This window comes from Cupressus sempervirens, chromosome 7 (genome assembly GCF_028749045.1).
Source record: "Cupressus sempervirens isolate cs-2001-9-10 chromosome 7, ASM2874904v1, whole genome shotgun sequence".
NCBI classification, from domain to species: domain Eukaryota; kingdom Viridiplantae; phylum Streptophyta; class Pinopsida; order Cupressales; family Cupressaceae; genus Cupressus; species Cupressus sempervirens.
Genome location: NC_143124.1, coordinates 623634344 through 623654009, shown reverse-complemented (window position 1 = coordinate 623654009; position 19666 = coordinate 623634344). Strand labels below are relative to the sequence as shown.

The following is a 19666-nucleotide window of genomic DNA, read 5'->3' as shown; positions in this document are numbered from 1 at the left end:
ACCTTATAAAAGCATATTCTCAAGAAAAAACTAACCATACAGTTAGATTTCCAGAATCTTATTGGAAAAACCATATCACAAGCCATGTCAACTGAATTACAATACATCTCAGATTGGATACAAGCCTGTATTCAAGTCATTATACGAGCATTCCCTTTGGCAAGTACTAGAAGAATATGACTATGATTTCTCATCCACTAGAATGGCAATAGCATACCAGGAGTCCAACACTAAGGCTAGAAGTGAGTGTTTTATTAATGGATTTGGTAAATATCACAATATAGACGCCTCCAGGAAGTTTCAAAACCACCAATGCGGTTTATTTGCAATGTAACAAGGGGACGCATCCCCCACCCCCAAAACTAGGTCGTCTCGGAGATGGGGATGTCCTCGGGACAGGGGGACTGCATCTCAACATTTCGGGCGACACCACATAGAGCGCCACCGCCGTCAAAGACGGCGAGACATCTCTGAGTGTGGGGGTGTGGGGGGATGCAAAGGAGTCTCCTTCATTGTGGGGGGACGCCAAGATGTCTCCTTTTCGGCTCTTGATCTTGGAGAGACTGATAGTTCCAGTGGTGATGAGTTTCAACTTCCAACCTCCAAGGGATGATCATTGATCATTGATTTGGCATTTTGATTTGGACTCTTGGGGACTTGTAGTTTTTGTTTGGATTATATACTTATTTTGATATCATGATTCATGGCACATGATACTTGTTGTAGTCATCTTTATGTCCTGACTCATATGATCATTGATTACTATTAGATAGTAGAATCTAGATACTCATACTATTGATCTAAAGACTGATATATAGACAAATATTTATTATTTGTTGATGTTCAATGTTCAATGTTCATTGTTTGTTTGTCATTTGATCATGAATCATGATGTTCCAGTTGAAAGCTTCAATGAAATGTTCAATGTTTAAGTTTTTTTGCATCTTTGTATCTTATATTGTATAATTGTAGTACATCTTTTCATAACTAGCATTTTAAGTACCATATGTATAGTATATACACCCATGCTCCCTCCACCATCCCCCATCCCCGCCCCCCGCCATCCCCAAATCAAGGCCCCTCTATCCCCCCATCTCGAAAACTTGTCCCCCTGTCCCGTCGTCCCCCTATCTCCCAGGGCGGTTTAACTATGTTTATTTCCATCTACTGCAATAATCAAAAACAATTATTAAAAGAATAGACTAAAATGCTAAATATTTTACTTAGCCTACAAACAAGATTATTGAATTTGACCATATTTTCAAAATGAATTTTTGATACCAAATGCATATGCCTATTGAAAGCCTTTATTTGCTCGTTACTACTACTAGCAACGGATTCCCTACAATTACAAAACCCTCACTGGTGATCTTAGATGAAATTGTCACCATAGGTACCTCCAAGGTGCTACAACCAGCAAGGGGAAGCCACGTGGGGGATGGAGAAAGGTACGCCTGCATTAATTGCCTCCACAAATCTGACAAATCTCTTGTCCAAAGTCTATACCCTCTGCTATAAGCCTAAAATTGATGCACAAAAAGGAGTCATTAATGAATTCCTCAGTTCCAAAGTTGCATGGTTACGGATACAGATACAAATACAGATACAGTATTGGGTACGTATTAGGCCATTTTTTAAGACCCCCAATAAGAATATGGCTGGACTAAAAGATTCCCAATTCCGATGACCGTGGAAATTATCGTTTGTTTCAAAATTTGACTCTTTGACTAGCATTTGTTACCATTGACTGATCTTAGCTGAATTCTAATTTCTTTCTTCTTTTCCTTTTTTTTTTTAGTTTTTGGGGGTTTTTGGAAATAAAATAATTGCATAATAAATAGAAAATAAATAGCACTTAAGAAATGTAAACACATGCTGCAAATTTTATCATTACTGAATTCTGAAATAGTACATGCCCGAAACAACCAGCAATCTGATATATTAACTTCAAAGAGATCATTGCCAATATACAATATTGTCTTAAACAGGGATCAATACCAGCTACAGTGAGATGCTTTGATATTGATTCAACCCTACAGAATTTGCTGCAATGAACAGTCCAATGCCAAAGGAAAGCTATGGCGTCCAGTGGTGAAGAAAAGACCTTCTCCAACCCCCAAGTAAGCTGCTGCAATGAAATGCCTATTGCCAAAAGTTGGTCACCCAGCTGCAAGTACCCTACTCCAATCAAATAATAATGCCAAGTTAAATCGACCACTTCCTTTGTCAATCGGAATGCAATGAAATAAAACTCCAATCACCTAAACCTGCTGAGGTTAGCATCCCAACAGTCCAGACTCGAGGGTTTCATTCCAAGCCACAAAATCGCACTACCAAAGTGTTAGTGAACACATTGTCCTCCAAGAAAATGAGTATGAATATAACCCTAAATGCCCAAGTGAGAGGACTAATCAGCACCAATAGTTGGACAGGTTATCATTGGATTGATAACCTTCCTCTGAATTTTATCGGGTACAGCTCCCCGTGTGAGATATACAATGAATTAATTGTGGGTGCTTTTGACCAGAAAGCACAAAAGGATTTCAAACATCTACCTGTAAACACAAAGTAGACGCGAACAAACTAAACAACTACAAGAAAATGAACGGAAAATGACATAAAGTCCATTCACCCCGACATGTTACAAAGGATGAAATCAAGAAACACATTTTCCATCTCCTTGAGAAAGTGCAGAAACAAAGCCATGAATATGTCTTGCAATCAGAATGTATACAAGGAACAACGACAATAAAAGCATGTTTTAGAGAAAACTAATGTGACACAAAGATCGCGGTTAGTGGAAAGAGGATTGCTCAAACTCTAGGTTTTGATGTACAATCAACTTTCGAGTCTCCCTTCCTTAAAGCATAAAAGATACAAAGACCTTATTATGCATTTGCAATTACAATCACTGTTAAAGAAAGCTAAAACTTCTTCTCTGTATTACATAAACAAATCACAACTCTCCTACTTTCTAACACACAGTTCAGAAAAGAGAAAAGAAACCTTGGCTTTGCTCCCTATAACCTTCACAAGAAAATGGGATAATTTTGAAAATCTCTCCTCTTGCTAAAGTCCATAGTCTGCAGTCCCGGACAGAAAAGATGGAACCCCCATACTCATTTGTTGTTGCATACTTATTCTTCTCCTTGTCAATTTCGATTCCCTTTTTTTTAGTAACTGATTCTTGGAAGTCTGTATTATTTGAAATCACCCTGCTTTTCATTTTGAATATCTTTTTAAAAGATATAAGAGTTAAAGTTTATGAAAGGCACATATGTTCCCTGACAGGTGGCATATGTTTGATGACTCGTTAGATCCTCCTCCTTCACTTTGAATAACTGATTCTTTTCTTGTCTTTGAAAGTTATCCCTTTTTTGGAAAATTAGAGCCTCCTGTTTTATCAACACTAAAGTTACTTTTCTATGACAAAAACCGTATCATTCATAGCCCATTTGTCATCCCGAATTTTATGTTAATACTCTCAAATGATACTCGGCCATATTAGGGAAAAGGTTTTCTTGCATGAAACTCGACATTCACCAAAAATGAGCTCGGTCCTCTGTGACTCTTCACTTGCAGGCATCCTTCCGAAATAGTAGAACTTATACATGTGCAACTTTGAGCTCGAGGATTGTCCTTTCACACTATACCCGTTGCCATTGTTATTCCTATCATTAACATAGGAATGAGGCTTCTTTAATTTCCCAGTCCCGTCATAAGCTGCACCTTCAATGCCGTTTAACCCGAAACTACCATCAACATCTAAGATGTTTATAATTTCCATCATAACATCTATACTTCTCAGCTCACCATCAAGCCTCTAAATCTCCTCTGTCAAAATATCATATGCATTATTCATGATATGAAAGTCATAGTCGATGGCTATCCATCCCTTTCAAGAAAGGAGAGGCCCGAGCTCACAAATCAACTTATCAATGCTCTGACCAATGTTTATTTATAATCTTTCTTAACAATTCATAAATTCTATTTTGTCGTTAGCTATATGCATTCGGGTCTCTCAAAGCCGAATGTCACTGTCTTTTGCTTCATCTCCAATCGCAATCTCTTCAATGTGTCTTTTTATTACATAGTGCTCCTCATCACACAAAGCTGCACTATCTAGAGACCTCATTATAGGTTGTCCGGCGCTTGCTTTCAATCTTCTCACAGATTTTCATGCTAAATTGTCTAAGACTATCTTCGCCTTTCTCATTACCAGGAACCCGATCACTTTAATATAATTTTGGATGCTCATTTGACTCATCACCGCGGCTTGTGAGTTTCCTTCAGAGCTATCATCTTAACTATTCAAATGAGATCAAGTTTGAGGATCGTGAATCTATGATAGCAGCCAACAGGGAACGATCAAAGTAATACTCAGCACGTCTTAACCAATCCAAGTGAAGGAGGTGCAATGATATACAGCCCGAATGATAACTAATATTATGCAGAATGATAACATAGTCAAAGTAGGTGTCAATACCAATCTGGAAAAGGGGGTCTGTATATATATATAACTTCACCATGCCAACCTCTATGCTTTCCCTTCCTTGAGAAACCGGAATCTTTGAATTATGAGCACAAAATGTGGGTAATCAGGTTCATTCAGGCTTCACAACATCCCTGTCCCATTGTCAAATATGAATGATTAAGGCTCATTCCTAAGTGAGTCATGAGATATGTTTCTCATACATTAGACTCATTCAATATGCTTGTGCTAATCCAGGAAATACATTCATTAGATGCATTCGGAACTGAGCTTTGTGGAGAATTACTTTTGATTCTTTTGGTATCATGAGTTTGAGTTTATTATGCATTGGAATTGCCAGCTTACACCTACCTTATACTAGGATATACAGGTTCCTTATCACATGGGAATGATCTTTAATGGCAAAATACATTAATTGTATTTACATTCTGTATTGGGAGCATCAGCAGCTATATCATCCTTGCATGTCTAAATGACACTAGGCTTTAATCACACACACCGGCCACCACAATAAAAGTATGAATGTTCGATGTGCAAGGGATTGTATTGAAATATGTTTTTGATTTCCTCCAACGTGATATCATCAATTTTTATGATATGTATCCCCCAAATATGATGAGTCAAGTCATTTATTGATTACTGAGACAAATTTTGATCTTCCCTGCTTCAATAATCAACTCCTTGGTTCCATTCAAACTGACATTTTGATCACGATCTGCATGTGTGAATGTTTGAGAGCCCACAAGTCTTTTTCCTTAAGCTGCGAACCTGTGAATCGTACCTGAACCAGGTGAACTACAATGTGCCCATTGAATCAAATTTTATATTCAAAACCAAGGCCTCTACCTCCAAACTGAGTCATAAAAGGTGGGGAGATTTTTTGATCTTTTCTACTGCATGAGATTGCATTAATGCCATTAGGAAGGATCCTTGAACTTGGCTTTCATATGAACTTTGTATCACGAAGCCTCCAATTTTGTGGGGCAACAAACTGCAATTCTGACCTGGGAAATGAATCACTAAAATCAAGCCACCGAATTGTATAAGTGAACCTCTCAGGATAGATCATTAAACCTGCATGAACAAATTGAACTGTTTTGAACTACTTTGAACTACTTCGAACTTTAGTTTGAAGTGGTTCAAGAGATCTGCACTTGAAGTTTTAAAATCGTGTCCATATCAAGTACTAAAACAAAGTAATTTCACAAATCATAAGTTTCAAATGCCAAAAGATCATCAACAATTAGGTCTTCATCTCCTTATAACTCCTCACAAGTGCAAATCAAACCCTAAATGAAATTCACACCATGCACTTTTAAATTAAATATAATAAAATAACATTCCCAAATAAAGGCATCCATGCTATAGGAAAATCAATACTTTATTAAAAATTCACAGCTCAATGCACCAAAAGTCTCCAAATAGTGAAAGTTGTGTATAATATTTCGAGACCTTTCCAACGAGCTATAACACACAAGCATACCTAACCAAATGAAGCAAATATCCCCTTATTACTCCAATATGGCTATATAAATAGCCTTATTTTAAATTATTTAATCGCTAACTTAGGAAATATTTAAATATATTAAAATATTTCCCATATAGCCTATAATAGCCCAAAATAACCAACCAATCATTAATTCGACCCTGTCACTTGTCTGAGACTGATGCCAGATAAAATGGGTCAACTGGCAATCCCTCCCTATAATCTAGGGATGCTCCTAAAAAATAGGAAACTCATCCTGTCACCCTAAAACTGAAACCAGAAACTGGTCCCAAGAAACCTCATATCTAGAAACCGCCACATCCTCATAAATTTTAGGGAAACCTCCTAAAATCAAGAAACTGTACCAAATTGGCCCAAAACTGTCTGAAATGCCATGTTCGGCCATTGAATCCCTTGTGCGGGTCCTTGTCTAACACTGCTAGCCTACGAGACTCCCATGATAGGCTAACTCCCATGACTCTGATAATCAAACTAAGGAGGCGACGTGACAGTCCTCCCCTCTCGCAGATGCTTGCCCTCAAGCAAGTGCAGTGTCGAATGCTGTAAAATAGATTCACCCTCCCAAATGGCATCCTCTATGGGAGACCCCTCTAGTGAACTAGATATTCCTCAATCACCCTGCTTCTCAGTCAACATTCCCTCACCTCAAGAATCTCCTCAGGAATCAATGTCAGCTTACCCTCCTCATCCAAGGGCAGAAAATCGGGTGATGTTACAATATGTTGTCCCAATGCCTATATCAGGCATGACACATGGAACACATTATGAATCTGGCTGTCAAGTGGTAACTCAACCTCATAGGCAACCTCTCCAACTCGTCTAAGTAATCTATATGGTTTGTAAAAAAGAGGCTTAAGCTTCTGAGCTCCTCCCCTTTTTAGGGTGCTTTGTCGATAAGGCTGTAAACGTAGGAAAACCATGTCACCCACCTCAAATGTCCTCTCAATCCTATGTCGATCAACATAGATCATTTCCTAATTTTGTGCATGCTGTAAATTGTCCTTGAGAGACCTCATGATATCCTGGTTCTCCTGTAACCAATCCTATGCCAAAGGAACCTTGTTGTCACTCAAAGCCAAATCAATAAAAGACAATGCCTCATAGCCGTAAAGAGCTCTAAAAGGAGTCATATCAATAGACATATGGTGCGTAGTATTATAACAATACTCGCCCAAATACAACCAGCACACCCATGCCTTCTGTTGTCCTAACACAGTTGCGCAAATACCCCTCAATCTACTTATTGACTATCTTGGATTGTCCATTCGTCTAAGGGTGGTAGCTAGTACTAGGGGTCAATTTTGTGCCTGTGTAATATCCCCTTCTCCACACTAGGCCTTATGGTGCCTTGTTGGTCTATCTTTCCATCCAAATAGGCTAACGACATTTATTTAAGGATACCAGCCAGTCACGAGATTCTATTTGGTTTTGTTGGGGAGATAATTAAGTGTGGAACTTCCTATAGTTAAGTCACTTTATGACAAAAGTAACTTAAGTGACTAAAAGAGGAAATTGGTTTTTTATCCCACATTGCCTAGTTGTATTTCCCCTCACATCGAGGTTATAAAGGCAAGGAGCTACATGGAGATTCACACCATGAAATATATCAATATCTTTGAAGACAAATCCAAGTTGTTTAAATGTGACTGGTCTTTCCTTAAGGACGAAACCCCTTAAGGAGTATCGAGATAGCCCCAACATCTTCCTTTTCGTACTCAGATTGGAATGAGAAGTGGTACGTTGGAAACAGTATGAGAGTTTGAGTTTGCAGTAGATAGAAGAACACTTTTAGTTGAAAGGAAGATTGCTTGGGCCAAACCATTGGAGTACAGGTAGCAGCAACATGGTTAGATTCTGAAGTCGGTAACAAGGGTGGATTGTCATCTCACACCCACGTGACAATATGCACTTTGGCATAGCATGGGATGGAGTAAGCAGAGCAGAGGTCACATCCCAGGGTCAGGATTTATGGCATAGTTCCCACACTCCCGTGACAACTTGCTCATCACCCCGTGAGGCTCTCATACTGCATCATAGGGCATCTACAAGGCAGTATTCCGAACGAGTAGCTGCTCGAGTTAAGTTTGGTGTGCAGCGTTTGGACAATGGCAAACATCTTAAGGGTGACTAGATGGTGTACTTCATGCAACCACAACAAGCACAGTTGGACCTCCACAAGGGCACCCTCCTGTGGTGAAAATCAGATTTGTATTCCGACTATCAGTTATTTTGTTTGTGCATGTGAAGTCGTCCTTAGGAGTGTGAAGTTAATACCATTGTTTTTCCTACAAATTTGGATTAATACCATCTGCTATTGTTGAAATTTGTATTACTTATATCAATGCAAACTAACGTCTCGAATCACCCATGATGCAAATTCTTTGGAGACATTAAGTAGATGCGTGAGTAGCCATTTCTTAAAATAAATTTTAATAATAACCTTAGAAAGAATATTGCAGTAGTATTAGCATGTTTAACATCCAGATTGCACACCGACCGTTTGTTAAAATCCAAGAGTCAAAAATTGATTTCTTCAATCAAATTAAGGGGTGGAATCTTACAGCCTGCAAGCCTGAAAAGTTTCTACCAGAAACAACTCGTGAACCTATTGTCCCTCTCACTCACTATGGTCTTGGGAAGACGAAGGAGTCTAAACACCTCCTTGAAAAATAGCTTAGCTACCTAAGATGTGAAATCAACTGCAATCAAAAAGAAGGGCATATTCTGTTAGCCTATCTACCACAACATAGATACAATCTTTCCCCTAAACTCGAGGAAGACCTATAATGAAATCCATCAAGATCCTTGTCCACTTTTGTTCCGGTATAGGTAATGGCTGGAGCAAACTGGTAAGCAAAGTATGTTTTGACTTGTTGCACTGACAAGTCATACATTTGACTCACGAACATGATGTAAGACATCATCCTTGAGACCCTTCCAAGGGAATCTCTCCTGGACTGCTCTGTATGTTTTACCATACCCTAGATGCCCTGTCGTTGGAGTATCATGGAAGGTATGCAAAATTTGTTCCGTCAGCTATGATTTAGGAACAAGATAGACTCTGTTTTTGTAGCAGATGATGTCATCAATCACACTGTATTTATCATCATGTATCAACCCATCCATGACCTCACAAACATGCTGATTTTTAGAATACTCAACTAAAAGTTGAGCCTTCCAATCTGCTGAAATCTCAGTCAATGAACTTAGGGCAGCGAGCGACAATTTTCTAGAAAGTGCATCAGGTACAATAATTTTCTTCCCCTTAACAAATTCTATGTCAAAATCATAAACTTGGACTTTGCTTACCAATTTTTGTTGACGATCATTGAGCTTCTTCTGATCAAAGAAATATTTCAGACTATTGTGGTCCGTCCTTACCACAAATTCGTTGTCAACAAGATACTGTCTGAATTTAGCTAATGCATGCATAATAGCCAACATTGCCTTATCATATGTAGAATACAATCTCTCTTTATCATTCAATTCCTACTCTCATAGGCAATGGGATGTTTGTTCTGCATCAAGACTGCTCCAATGCCCTCACCTGAAGCATCACACTCGAGTAGAAAAGGCTGCAAGAAATCAAGAAGTGTCAACACCGAACAAGGGCTCATAACCTCCTTAGAGCCTATCAAAGACTTGTGCCAACTTTGTGCATCTAAATGTCCCTTTCTTCGTGAGATTTGTCAAAGGTATTGCTAACTGAGAGAATCCCCTCACAAACCTCCTGTAATAAGCACATAAACCAAGGAATCCTCATAACTCTATAATGTTCTTGGCATATGGCCAATCTCAAATTGTCTAAATTTTCTCTGCATCAAATTGTCTAAATTTTCTCTGCATGCACTTTCACCCCATCAACACTGATTATATTACCCAAATATAAGATCTATGTAAGTCCAAATTCACATTTGGACAACTTAGCAAATAGAGACTAACTCTCCATGATGCTAAGTACCTCCTCTATGTGCCTGAGATGATCCTCCCATGTATGACCATAGATGAGTATATCATCAAAAAATAGTAGGACCTATATCATCAAAAAATAGTAGGACCAATTTCCTAAACTGTTTGTTGAAGATGTGGTTCATACAGGACTAGAAAGTGGCAGGTGCATTTGTAAGGCCAAAAGGCATCACCAAGAACTCATAGTGCCCATAGTGATAACAAAAGGCAATCTTGTGTATGTCCTCATCATGTACACAAATTTGATGATAGCTTGATTGAAGATCAATCTTGGAGAAGTGGATAGCTCCATGAAGTTCATCCAACAGCTCATCAATGCATGGAATGGGATATTTTTTTTTTATTGTCTTCTTGTTCAAGGCTCTGTAATCTATGCACATCCATAAAGTCTCAACTTTCTTAACCAACACAACAAAAGAAGCAAAACGTCTAGAGCTAGGGCGAATGAACCCCATGTCCAACAACTCATGAATGGTCTGCTCTATCTCATCCTTGTATGCTCTATAATGATGATATGCAACAGTAATCATTGGCTTAGCACCATTCTCCAACTCTATCACATGCTCAAAACCTCTATCTAGAGGTATGCCATGGGGAATATCACCAAAAATTCTACCATGTCGGTCCATCACTGATTGTATATCAACATGGAATGTCCTACCATCCTGACGTGTGGCAATTTTGGTTCACATAACAATGTGTGGCCCAAATCACATCATCATGTCTAATAATAGATTCCACCGACGAGAAAACACCTCCATTGGTCCACCATCTGAAGCTACTCTCAGAACTATCTTCTTCCCTCCAGAAACAAACTCTAACTGCATACGGTGATGGTCAATAATGTATCAAGCAATACCCTATAACCACTGCATACCCAAACCACGTCATAATCCTCTAATGGTAGCACATAGAAATCATCTATCAAAGTGTAATCCCCCATCTGAATGCTAAGTTGAGGAATCCTCCTACTATAGCCCAATACTGCACCCTCTGCAACCTTCACTCCAAACCTAGCAAACTCCTTATACTACAACCAACGTCTACCAACTAACTTCTGATCAATAAAATTGTGCGTGGTACCTGTGTCTACCAAGGTCATAACATGCTAGCCTCAGAGCGTACCTTTCAATCGAAAGGCATGAAACCTGGGATAACTAGAGAGAGCAGCCATGGTCACCTTGGTGAAGGCCAAAGGCTCAAGAGTGTCTAACTCCAATTGTGGGTGCTCCTGCTCAACTCCCTCTGGACTATCCTCAGTATCAGTGTCAGGTGTCTCCTCCTCCCCCATCTTAGATGTTAACTCAATCAAATGAACCTTGACTTTACCAAGGCAACGATGACCGGGCTCCCATGCCTCCATACAAGAGAAACATTGTTTTCTCCTTCTCAGCCCGTTCCTAGTCTCCTGGTCCAACCTGGGAGGTCTGAATGGTGGTCCACCTCTACCCTGAGGGGTGTTGGCCTTCTATGTAGGTTGAGTCCCTAAATGTCTTCTTATCTGCCTAGTAAGAAGTAGGAGTGGTGTCCAATCTCAATGTCACATCAATAGCCTCCTTGAGAGTGTCTACCCTAAATGCTTGCACCAACCCCTTAAGCCTATCCTGCAATCCCTCTATGAAAAGCATCACACTACGCTCCCGAGCCATATCAGGTACCATGACTGCAATACGTTGGAACTCATTAATATAAGCCTCCACATGTCCTATCTGTCTAATAAGTGCCAACTCCCTATAGTAAAGCTCTGTCTCTTTCTGATCAAACCTAGTAATAAGACGTTTTGTGAACTCTGCATAGAAGTGAACCAAGGCATGATATTCAGTGACTAATCCATGGTGCCACCAATCATAAGCAACCCCATCTAAATGGAAGACCGCAAACTGAATAACATCACGCTTAGGCATGGGACTCAAAAATAGATATACGTCCACCCAAGCTCGTGCACTTGTACCACTAAGACCATTATATGTAGCCAATGTGAAATTCCCAGTTGCTCTATTGAGGTCCTTGTTCTGTTGTGGCCTATGGCCCCTATCTCCTCTGAACCTGACAGCATCTCTTTGTTATGCACAACACTGGGGAAGAGGAAAAGCGTCCCTAACCTCTAGAGGTAGGGCTCTCCACTCATCCGTGGCTACCATAATTGAATCCTAGAATCCCACCTTGGGTGGCTCTACCTGTGTCGGTTGCTCACCCGGTACAAACTGCGGAAGTATGGAGCTATCCTTCACTGGTGTACGAGGGCATGCCTGCCTAGTGGAATGAAGGGAGCTCCCAATTGATGTGTGGAATCTATGACTATGTTGACTTCCTACGAATGAAATTGATCTGCGCCACCCCTATCTCTCATGCCTACCTCTATGTCTACCCAACTCCATCCATTCCAAGGTATCCTGCAACCATTCTATAATGTCCCTCAATGATTGTCTTTTTGAAGTCAAATAATATATTAATTATTTTATAATAGTCTCAACTTAATTAACTAATATAAATTAATTTATTAATAAATAGATTTATTAAATAATAACCATTTTGATATAAAGCAGTTCACAGGAACTTACCCGATTTCGATATCTTAAATACGGGTTGTGTACATTGGAGAAAGTATCAAAGATTGGAAAATGAATTAACCCTAACTTCAGGTGAAGAAGTATTTTGGTAGTATTCTCCTTTCGTGAGAACCAAACTGAACTAGTGGAGGAACGACAAGAAGATTATGGCATCCTAGCCATACATCTTGGCGACATTCATATTGTGAATGCAACGTGAGTGCAAAGAAAATAATGAACAACATTTCATATGGTGGAACTCTGAAGTAAACTAGAGGAGTATTTCAATGCAAACTGGAGGAGTGTTTCATGTGGAAGAAATTTGTCTCTTATGCAATAGAAGTCATTGGGAATTATAAGTCATATGGCACCAAATCCACGTACAGTGGAAGTACTGAAGCAAATCGTATGTGTACAAATAATTGCATGAGCAAAACAATACTCCTTAGTTTTTAAAGGTAAAGGAGAATCTAATATTAAAGAATTGGTATTACATTCACAAACAATAGCTAGAACGGTGATGACAGAGGTTGAAGAGAATTGTGGAGTGCAACATCCATTTGTGATCCTAAACATTCTGCGGGCAGGCTAAAGGGAGTGGACCGGTGATTGCTTCCAATTGTCAACAAGTGATATCAAAATCATTGCACAGGTGCATCATTTTATCATTGTAATAATTAATGAAGAAATAAATTGACAGTAGACTAGCATAATATCTCTGTATTATGTATTGGCAACAATTTAGTAGTCTGAAACTGTCAAGGATATCTTAATTTTTCTTTAATCAAACCAATCATTCTCTATATACAATAAAGATCAGATTGTTTCTCTCTGCAAATTAGTTGGGATTTTAACAGGGGTATCAGAGCTTTCAGTCCTACCAGCCTGTGGGTACAAACAAACATATGCCAAAAGGAAATTATAATTTCCATAATACCAGAGTCAGACAAAATAGATTGCTAGAAACCACAAGTTCCTCTACACAAGTTAATATTAAAAACAGTCATACTGAATCAGACAAGGAAATAATTTTTTAAAACAATATGGGAGATGCAAATGACACTAGGAATCACTACTTAGGAGTCAACAAGATAGGCAAAATAATGTGAAACGTATGGCAAACTTGATGGCAGAATTCATGAACAATAATAGGAACCAAAATCAAAGTAATGCAAGGGAAATGGGTGAACAGGAGAATCAATCGGTAAATGAACCTAAGAATTCAACTTCAGCAAGACCCTTCATGCCAACCTTTACTCCTAAGAATCCACAGCCTAAAAGAGAACCTACCATTAGACAACTCCAAGAAGAGGTCTATCAATATTGGGTACAAGTAGTAGATGAATTCAAAGCATCAATGACTTTTAGAGAATATTTGGAGGCTAGAATGAAACATAAGAATAAGGGGCAAAGGGGGTGTAATAATGAATTACAAAGGAAGATTGGTAAAATGTCCCTTACTTATCTTGACGGGTCTGTTAAAACTATTGCGAGAGCTTGGGTACAAAATCTTGACATGTATCTACAATTAAACCCAATGATGGAGGACGAAGCCATTATATACTTGGAGGGAATTGCCCATGGATGGTGGCATCATGGACAGCTTACATTAGACTTATTGACAAGTTTGATTTTAAGGATCCGAAACTCCATCTCAAAGATCTAACTCTGCTTAGACAAACGGGTACAATGGAACAATATATTTCTGAATTTGGAAAATTAGACGTATTAGTAATAGAAATCTTTGAGAGGCAGGAAACAATGATATTTATAGATGGATTGTCTAATACTATCAAAGGGTGGGTTAAGTCCTTAAATCCGCCTTCCTTGCAATCAGCCATAAAAAGGGCTAAAGAATTGGAACACCCTTCTAAAGGAAGGAGTTTTAACAAAGGGTCATCCTTTAAGCTAGATTTTGATAAAAACCCTTCTTCAAACAACACACCACCTAGAAGCAAATTAGAAAAGGAAGAATGAGATGAACTCAAAAGAAAAAAATTGTGTTTCAGTTTTAAAGAATCTTGGGCACCAAGTAAGAGATGTTTGGGAAAAGGAAAAATTCATTACATTGAAGTAGTATCAAATAATGAAGATGAGGAAAACATAGATCCAAATCGAGAATAATATCTTAAAATTACAGAATAGGTTCAGGAAGATCTACTAGGAAGGGGAAATAGCAACAATGATAGGGAATCCACATTTTAACATTTTTAGAGTAAGAGGGGTTTTACAAGGGCAACGAATCATTGTTATGATAAACAGTGGTGCTACACATGATTGCATCGATACTGCCCTTGTTAAGAAACGTGGTTTACATATAGTGAAACATGAAGGTTTTGGTGTCCAAGTAGCAGGTGGTACTACTTTAGTAAGCACACATAAGGTTCCTCAATTAAGTATCACTCTTGGTAATTATACAATAACTGATGATTTTTATGTGGTTGATTTGGCTAACTCTAATGTTATGTAGGGCATTCAATGGTTGATAACCTTGGATAAATATTCACAGAGTTTCCAATGTTTGGAATTTTCTTTCAAAATTAATGGGAAAAAGGTAATCCTCAAAGGAATGGTGAATGGAGGTCCCCAAGTTGAATCTGCTAACAAAATGGAGGCCATTTTCAATCATGGTGATGGAGCGTGGTCTACACAATGTCTTATCTCTACAAAGGTGACAGGTTTTGAATCTAAACATTATCAAGATGATTTATTGTGGATTTTAGATTCTCATAGTCAGGTTTTCAGTAATATACCTCCAGGAGTTCCTCCAAAAAAAGGTTTTGAACATTAGATTGAGTTGGAAGAAGGGGCAAAGCTAGTTATTACTACTCCCTACAGACACCCTAAGGCATTCAAAGATGAAATAGTGAAGGTCATTAAGGACTTACTCGATATGGGACATATCAGGCCCAGTTCGAGTCCATTTGCTTCTTCAGTAGTGCTGGTCAAAAAGAAAGATGGAACACTTCGCATGTGTATAGATTACAGTGCTCTCAATAAAAAGACCATAAAAAACAAGTATCTAATTCCCCACATTGACGAACTGTTAGATGAATTACATAGTGTTGTATATTTTTCTAAAATTGATTTAAGATAAGGATACCATCAGATAAGATCACAGGAAGAGGATATTCATAAAACTGCTTTCCGTTGCCACTATGGTCATTATGAATTTTTAGTCATGCCATTTGGACTAACAAGTGCTCCAACAACATTTCAATCTTGTATGAATCATATCTTTAATAAACAACTAAGGAAGTTTTTGCTAGTTTTTTTTGATGATGTACTGATATAAAGCAAGACTTAGGAGGATCATCTGTGACATATTGATGAGATTTTGGGCATAATGGAAACACAAACTCTTTATTCAAAGGCCTCTAAATGTGAATTTGGTATGACAAAGATTTTATATTTGGGTCATATGATCAATGCTAAAGGTGTGCAGGTACATCAAGAGAAGATTAGAGTCATTTTAGATTGGCCACCTCCACAGAATCTTAAAGATCTACAGGGTTTCTTTGATCTATGCAATTATTACAGGAGATTTGTTAGAGGATTTTCACAGATCGGAGCACCACTAACAAATCTTACCAAAAAGGGGGCATTCAAATGAACTGGAGAAGCACAATAGGCATTTGACAAACTTAAATAGTAATGAGTTCTTGTCTAGTTCTTGCACTTCCGGATTTCAAACATCCATTTGTTTTAGAATGTGACACTTTTGGTGAAGGAATAGGGGCAGTTTTAAAGTAGAATAAGCCTCCTATCGCTTATGAAAGTAGGAAATTCAATAATGCTGAAAGATTGTATTCAATATATGATAAGGAAATGTTGGCAATTATGCATGCATTGGCTAAATTTCGGCAATATTTAGTTGGTGGCAGATTTGTAGTTAGAACTGGTCATAACAGTTCGAGATATTTATTGAGCCAGAAAGATTTGAATGACAAGCAGCAGAAGTGGGTTGGTAAAGTCTAAACTTATGATTTTGAAATTGAATATGTTAAAGGTAAGAACAATGTGGTTGCTGATGCATTATCTAGAAAACCTGAAATAAATGGTATTTCGGGAGTAATAGTTGATTGGAAATCCCTGCTATTAGTAGAATATTCTAAAAATACATCTGCTTATGACATTTTGGATGGGAATATTCAGGATGAAAGATAAAAAGCTATAAATGAGATCATTTATTATAACGATAGAATTTTCCTTGTACCAAGATCTAAATTAAAATTGAAGATTATGCAAGCACTTCATGATTTACCTTTGGCAGGACATTCTGGTTATTTTAAGACTTACAGGCAGATCCGTGATGGTTCGTATGGAAAGGGCTCAAAAATGATGTTTTACAATACGTGAAGGAATGTATCATATGCAAGCAAAATAAAGCCGAACATTCCTATCCAACTGGACTGCTTCAGTCCTTGCCCATTCCAATACAGAGATGGTAAAGTATATCCATGGATTTTATTACTAGATTACCCCATGTGCAAGGTAAAGATTGTATTTTTGTTGTAGTTGATAGACTAACAAAATTTGCCCATTTCTTTGCTATTACCACAGAATTCACAGCCCTTTTAATTTGTCGAATTATTTTTCAAGGAAGTATTCTACTTACATGGTTTACCAAACAACGTCATTAGCGACAAAGGTAGTAGATTTCTGAGCAACTTTTGGGAAGAACTATTCAAATTAACAGGTACAGATTTGAACCACAACACCAGTTACCATCCACAAATAGATGGGCAAACAAAAATTGTGAACAAATGGATCGATGGCTATCTTCACAATTATGTGGCAGGGCATCAAAAGGTTTGGATCCGATGGTTGTATTTAGGGGAATATTGCTACAACACATCATATGTCTATCGGTATGACTTCATTCAAGGCTTTATATGGATACGCTGTTGTATCTTTTGTTGATCTTGCTTTTGCCCATAGTAATGTACCCAAAGCTCAAAATTGGCTTCAGGAAAATCAAGATATTTTAAAAGCCCTCAAGGAAAACTCACAATTTGCACAAAATCAACAAAAACTCTATTCAGACAGGAAATGTACAGAACGCAGTTTTGATGAAGGTGAGTTGGTGTATCTCAAGTTACAACCATATCAACAATCTTCACTCAAACATAGTGGAGCTGAAAAATTGAAACCCCGTTTCTATGGGCCCTATCAAATTGTCAAGAAAATTGGAGCAGTTGCTTATGAATTAAACTTACCTGAGGGCAGTCAAATTCATAATATTTTCCATGTCTCTTGCCTCAAAAAGGTTTTAGGCAAACAAGTGATAGTATCTGAAGAATTACCTCCTTTTGGATTCATAAGGGAAGTTGGAAACCATACCTAAGAAGGATCTAGATATCTGCGAGAGGCATTTCGGAATCGCTCCATCAAAGAATATCTTATACAGTGGAAAGATTTGCCAGTATTTGATGCGACATGGGAAGGTGCACAGAACTCCAACATCCAAATCTTTAGTTACTTGTGGGCAAGCAACATAAGGGAGGGGAGATTTGTAATGTCCCTCAATGACTGTCTTTTTGATGTAAAATAATAAATTAATTATTTCCTAATAATTATTTATATTAGTCTAACTTCATTAACTAATATAAATTAATTAAAAAAGAGATTTATCAAAGAATAACCATTTTGTTATAAAGCAGTTCACAGGAACTTACTCGAATTCGATATCTTAAATATGGGTTGTGTACACTGGAGAAAGTATCGAAGATTGGAAAATGAATTAACCCTGACTTCAAGTGAAGTATTTTGGTAATATTCTCCTTTTGTCAGAACTAGACTGACCTAGTGGAGGAACGACAAGAAGATTATGGCATCCTGGCAATACATCTTGGCGACATTCATATTGTGAATGCAATGCAAGCGCAAAGAAAATCATGAACAACATTCCAAAATGTGGAACTCTAACGTAAACTGGAGGAGTATTTCAACATAAACTCGAGGATTATTTCACATGGAAGAAGTTTGTCTCTTATGCAATGCAAGTCATCGGGAATTATAAATCATATGACACCAAATCCAAGTACAATGGAAGCAGGGAAGGAAATCATATATGTGTACAAATCATTGCATGAGCAAAACAATACTCCTTAGTTTTAAAGGGTAAAGGAGAATATGATATTAAAGAATTGGTATTACATTCACAAACAATAGCCAGAATGGTGATGATACTGGTTGAAGAGAATTGTGGAGTGCAGCAACGTCCATTTAGAATCCTAAACATTTTGCGGGAAGGCTGAGGGGAGTGGGCTGGTGACTGTTTCCAGTTGTCAACAAGTGATATCGAAATAATTGCACAGGTGCATCATTTTATCATTTTAATAATTAATGAAGAAATTAATTGATAGTAGACTAGCATAATATCTATGTATTATGTAATGGCAACAATTTAGTAGTCTGAAACTATCAAGGATACCTTAATTTTTCTTTAATCAAACCAATCATTCTCTATATACAATAAAGATCAAATTGTTTCTCTCCACAAATTAGTTGGGATTTTTACACTTTCCAAGGTCTGAACTATCCTGGGTTGTGTAGTGATGAGAATTCGCATCATCTCCCTCTCTTCCTAGTCCTGTTGGTTTTGTCTGACACCTCTTTGTTCATCTTCCATAGTGGGTTCTTGTTCTGTACCAATTTCCAAATTGTTCTGAGCCCTCCAACGAGTGTAATGCCTATATAAGTCTACTCTCCCCGGATGCATATAATAGTATAATACCTATTCAATCCACCATCTAGTGACTACCCAGATGCTAATATGAATTATCAAAACTTTTGATCCAATACCCAGATGCCATAATGAATTATCAAAACTTTCTAGCCAGTACCAAATGCCTAAATGAATTATTAAAACTTTCTAGCCAGCACCTAGATGCCAAAATGAATTATCAAAACTTTTTAGCCACTACCCAAATGCCGAAATGAATTATAAAAACTTTTCCTGAAGTAACCCTAGAGGCTAGCAAGATCTAAGCTTTGATACCACTGAAACATTCCCAATTCCGATGACCATGGAAATTATTGTATGTTTCAAAATCTAAATCTTTGACTAGCGTCTATTACCACTGAATGATCTTAGCTGAATTCTGATTTCTTTTTCTTTTCCTTGGTTTTTTTAGTTTTTGGGTT

General features: G+C 37.9%; 1 protein-coding gene across 1 annotated transcript in view; it reads right to left on the bottom strand.

Annotated features, from left to right (window-relative positions):
- The window catches only part of LOC149548244 (RING-finger, DEAD-like helicase, PHD and SNF2 domain-containing protein), a 280879-nt gene that overhangs the window by 159450 nt on the left and 101763 nt on the right, over positions 1-19666 (bottom strand). The gene's annotated exons all lie outside the window — the stretch shown is intronic.